The sequence below is a fragment of the Dipteris shenzhenensis genome, chromosome 2, assembly GCF_047967505.1.
Source record: "Dipteris shenzhenensis isolate YYH24624 ecotype China chromosome 2, Dip_SZ_1.0, whole genome shotgun sequence".
Classification (NCBI taxonomy): domain Eukaryota; kingdom Viridiplantae; phylum Streptophyta; class Polypodiopsida; order Gleicheniales; family Dipteridaceae; genus Dipteris; species Dipteris shenzhenensis.
Window position 1 is genome coordinate 47,878,414 of NC_141597.1, and position 5,852 is coordinate 47,884,265.

The following is a 5,852-nucleotide window of genomic DNA, read 5'->3' on the forward strand; positions in this document are numbered from 1 at the left end:
TCCCCGTTCTGAAAAAATGACAGCATACGATACGAGTGAGACATAAAACAAGGGACTGCATAATGTTGACATACGAAAGGGAAAAAGCAACAAGTTAAATTTCCAATTTATTTATATAGGGTTTGGCAACTCATTTTTTCCCCAACTAAGATTTCCCCTTTGAATTGCAAGCAATTAACAAGAGGAAGCCAGAGAATCAGTAATTTTAATGCGAACAAAGGCAAGAGCTATGGCAACAAAGGAGGAACTAGAACCCTTGTTGTTGGTCCAGAGAGGGCACTTCCTCCCGTAATGGCCTTTCTAGCCACAGTGATTGCATGAGCACTTCGCCTTGAGTGCTTCCTTCTCTGCTTCTGTCCTCGTATCAAGGGTTTGATGACCTTGATTCTTTCCACCTGCGAGCTGCCAGAGCATCGGAGCCACTGCCATGGGAGGAACTCCGAAACCTCTCCTCCTGATCTAGCACCATGGGTTTCTTCCCAAGTCAAAGTGTTCATCCTACCACTAGTAATCAACAAGGCATAGAAGGCAGAGTACTAGGAAGAAGGGTAGGAGAGCAAGGTAATGGCCATATCCTCAGAGAAGATTTCCTTCCCGGCTTGAAGAACCTCTTGTTGAAGTTCGTGAAGCTTATTCATATGCTCCCGCATTGATGAAGACTTGGTAGGATCCAATACCTACAACTGAACTTCGAGAGAAACCCTCTTCACGGGGGGAAGTCTTGTTATACAAGGAGGCCAGTTGCTCCCAAATGCTTTTGGTTGCCGTCATGTGCTTTACATGATTTATAATCTGAGGAGTACAGTGCAAAAAAATGAAAGAACGTGCCCTTGCGTTGACTCTGTCCCAGAGCTTAGCCAAGTTCTCGGCCTCCTGCTGCTCTGGGATACCTAAGCTCTCATCAAGGGGATCTGGCCGTTTCACACCCACCAGAATGAAGTTTGCTAAGTCATAGGATTGCAAAACAGACTCCATCATGACACACGAAACACCATAGTTGTTCCCGTCCAGTTGACGATCTACAGGGAACGTGGGTAACATTGAAATCTTCACCTTATTTTCTGCCATTTCTGTCAGAGAAGCCACATGGACAGAAGTGGAAAGAATGGAGAAAGTCGGGGCGAGGGTAAGAGAAAGTGGTATGAAGGAAGAAACGGAGGGGGGGAAAGCTGACGACAAGGCAAAGAGGCTTGAAGAGACGTCTTCCTTCAACCTCCGTTGGTATGGCCTTTACACAAACCACCCTCTTATCTGAACTGTGATACCATGTCAAACGTTGCACATGTGGAAGCATGAAACAGGAGGCAGCCAGAGAGAGAGAGAGAGAGAGAGAGAGAGAGAGAGAGAACAATCAGAGATAAGGCAAGATGCACTCGTATATAGCATGGAAACTCTGCACAAACTTTGTGCATGCGTGCATGAGTGCGTGCATGTGTGCGTGTGTGTGTGGGTGTGTGGGGGGGGAAAGGATACCAACAATAACCCTATATACAGGGCAGCAAAGCAGCCGACCCAGGTCCACAGTCAATCGCGACCCAAGTCAGGTCAGTTTGGTCAGCTGACCAGGGTGACCCATCCAAGGTTACGTGACTAGGGTTTATGAATCCTGGCGGCCTGTTTCGTCAACGATTCCTGGCCCCATGCACTGGAAAAACAGCCCTAGATCTGGCCTAGAATCGCTCCTGACCAGGGCCAGCACACCCACAATTTCTAACACACCATCCCACCTGTGAGTCCCCAAATGCGGACTTCAGGGAGGATGACATTTAGCACATGATGGCATGAAGGAGGATGGATTAGGGCTGCCATGTGGGCAGCAATCTGGCTGCCACTTGGCCAGCACACAGATCTCCTTGTTCTATTTATTTTAGGGCAGCCACATGGCCACCCTTTTCAACATTTAGGGGTGACAGTCTGCCTTGTTTCAGGCCTGACACAAGGGCTGGATACAGCTCAGCCATGAACCCATGGAAGGGCCAAAGGGCTGGGGATGGGCCAGCGTAGGAGCTGGTAAGAAGCCAGAACTGGGGCCATTTATAGGCCCAGCAGACTGGTCGGCAGCAGCCGCAGACCATACTGACGCAGAAGCAGGAGTAGGGGCTCACATGGGGCTGGTGGCACCTGCAGATGCCAAACACTATGTTTCTTGTATTAATAGGAGGAAAATAAACGCAGGTACGTGCAAAAAAATAGTCTAATCAAATCAACCTAATCAAACTACTAGAAATCAACTTAATCAACCTACTAGAATTCAAAATAATTTCACTATTATTAAACAAACTAATTTCAACCATCGAGCATATTTATGACAAATACATAACTGGTGTTTAACTTGTACCAGCTTAGTGTTCTGACCACCAGGATGGTTTACGATAATAATACTACTAATTAAACTAATCACACTTCTAATTAAACTGGGCTGGTTTAGGATAATCACACTACTAATTAAACTAATCAAGCTACTAGAAAACAAAATAGTTAAATAACTAAATAACAATCACTTTAATCAATTGAATCAATCTTGAAATTAAACTAAGCTAATTTAGTTATTAGTAAAGTAAAGTAGTTTATTTACTAGGAAACACAGCAATTTCAACCACCTATCTGGTCATCAATTATTTCAGGAACATGTGTCATGCATGTAGGAGTTGCATGTAAGAATCGTACTATGTAGAACTTGTATGTAGAACATGCATGTAGGAGTTGCACATAGGACTTGCATATAGAACATGCATGTTAAGGATTCCTAAGAGGTTATTCCTAGCGTTATGCAAGTAGAAGCGGAGCTTTGTCGCTATTCTCCACACACATTCTGTGCTACTTAAGTCCATGTTGGTATAGAGACAACAATCCTATTTGGCCCACAACAATGCAACCTACTCCAGCATCCCAGATAGTGCTATCGGATGAGGTGATGCATATCTTATTGGACGTACTACGAAGGGGGGCCGCTCCATCCTCGACTGTACCCGTATTTCATGTAGGGAACACTCCCTCTATAGCCATCGCCAAGCTGATAACTAAATTCCTCGAAGAAGGAGATCCGGTATCCCAAGGTATTTGGTGCTCTTGGAGATCTAGAAATGGTTAATGCCTTTGGCCTTAGCCTGGATGGCAAGGTAGGCCAATGGTATAGGGCCCTCAGTCCTGACGAGAAAGTCAACTAGGAGACATTCCAAAAAGCATTCATTGTAGGGTTTGCTCCCAGTGGCCACAAGTGGAGCTCGATTAAGCAGTTATATGAGGTGAAATAGAATGAGAATGAGTCCCTTTGGGACTACCTCAATTTCTACTATGAACCACATGAGAGAATGAGCGATGAGTGACTATTGCCTCGCTTTCCCATCGGATTGGTGGATCCAAAGCTGCATGATTATTTAAGCATGATCTTTTTGAACCCAACCTCTTTCAATTTTTGTAGCAAGGTAGCAATCCGTATAAGTAACAACATGATGGAGAGGAACGCCAAGGAAAAATCTACAACCTTGTCCAAAGTATCACATGCAGTAAGGTTTTCTAGCACGGAGCCTACCAAGGAGGATAAAGGGGTCTAAGGGCTTAGATATGGGAGAGTTGGTCTCTAATCTACTAAATCAGTTAGGCCAACAGTGGAGGGTAGGAACATCCAAGGAAGCACGGAGTAACCCACACCTATTACCTAGAAAAGATAATGTTTGGTGAGAGGTATGCAACGGCAATCATCCCTCAAATGAGTGTCCTCACCTCATGGCAAGGCCAACACTCTATTGTGTGCACTTCATTAGATGGAAGAAGCACGAGACCTCCCCCCAGTGTCTGGTTTTCAAATGTGCCCCCCCAATCGGTCTACCAACCAATTGGTTGAAGTAATCCCACCTAGCCCGATGAATGCACAAGGAGCCTCTCTTTCCAATCAAGGACAATATAGGACACATCATGCTCCATTACCGCCACTTATACTAGGTTCATAACCACCGCCACCTTGATAGCGAAAGTGAGAGGGAGAGAGAGGAGTGCACACAAGATAGACTAAGTATATGTTAGATATTAATGCTCCACTCTCGTGTCACTACGTGGGAACCAGCTAACTCTACTTGTAAGCCCCCCATATGAGGAGAAGGCATTTGAGTAGCTCGGTTATCCGGTAGGTCCTGGTTTGGACACCAGATGGGGGCCATGTGTGGCCTAATGGCTGGACGGCTTCAGATAGAGTTGGCACACCACCAACTAGGCTACATGCAAGTGCGGGAAGGCATCCCTTGACTGACCGCACTGAGGGTAGACAGAGCATTTTTCGAGGTAGCCCACTCTCGGGTTGCGGGGCCCGTTTGGAGCCTTAGATGATCCCGGATGGCTCTCGGCCGAACGGGAGCCGTGGGTCAGTTGCTCTGTTTTGCGCACCGGTTCCATCGTATGGTCGGTGGCCTATTTCGGGACCGATCCCCAGTTGACCGTTTTGGCGGACTGGGTCGGTCATCCAATTGAGCCTAACCGACTACAACTGGTGGCTCTATAAGAGCAAGCCCGTGAAGCCCATTTCATCACTGGCTACAGCAACCCTGATTCCTTAGCATATAGCCTTTGTCTTCTACTGTTTCCAGCACGCCATCGAAGCTTTTTTCACAGGAGCGCACGGTTGGGAGCAGCGCCATCTATTGTATCAGTTATACAGTAATCAAATTTTTGATTCTCCATACTATCTTGTTTTCTCTCTTGCGTACGAGATCCTGTTATCTGTTGAGCACAGACGTCGTATTATTTTCTTACATGGTATCAGAGCCTGAACTCTAGCAAGAAGATTTGGTAGTGTGTTTTCTGTTTGCAAGCAGATTGTGAGATGGGCCAGCCCGCAAGACTGCGAATCCCACCGTTCGGCGAAAGCGAAAAGTTGGACGGCTCTAACTATCCACTCTGGAAGTTCAAGATGAAGACCATCCTAAGCGCATACGAGCTTTGGGACACTGCTACTGGGGTGGACGTGAGGTCCGTTACGAGATCGGATCCAGCCAATGCAGGACAACAGATACTAACTGCAAATGAGATTCTCGCGTGGACGAGAAGAAATATAGATGCGTTGTGTTCTATTGTCTGCAGTGTTAGTGATTTCGTCATGGCGTTAATTCAACATATCACCACAGCGGAGGAGGCATGGATGGTCTTGAAAAATCAGTATGAGACCACGAATCAGACGCGGATTCAGAATCTGGAGACTTAACTCGCGAACGAGAAGTTGTCTGAGTCTAAAGTGGCAGAGAAGTTCATCACCAGGTAAAGAATCTGCACGATTAGATGACTACAATTAGCATCACCATCACCAGCGAGAATCTAGCACGAAGGTGCATACGAATTCTCCCACCAAAGTATGACGATCTTGTTACGGCGCTGAATACGCAAAGTAGAAATCCGTCCCTCAACTTTGAGGATTTCAGCGCGATGCTTCTGGAGGAGATGCGTCGAAAGACGAGGACTGGAGAAGATTCGGCTTTTTGGACCGGATCAAAGAAAGGTAAGGGTAAGGACTCTAGTAACCCATCTTCTTCTGATGATAAAAAGAGAAAGAAGAAGATCAAGTGCTTCTATTGCAATAAGGCAGGGCACAAGCAGAATGAGTGCCGAAAGAAGATTGCAGATGAGAACAGAGTAAAGAAAGAGTCTAGCAACAGCGCGTAGGCAGTACCAGTAGAGCTGTTCGTCGCAATTGAGGAGATTTGCACGGAGGCAGTTCATGTACCTGCGGATGAACCGTGGATCATTGACAGTGGTGCATCGCGCCATATGATCAGTTGGAAGGATTGGTATACCTCTCTACAGCCAGTAGGGAATGACATCCTGGTAGCAGTCGGCAATGATGCAAAATGTCCAGCAAAAGGAAA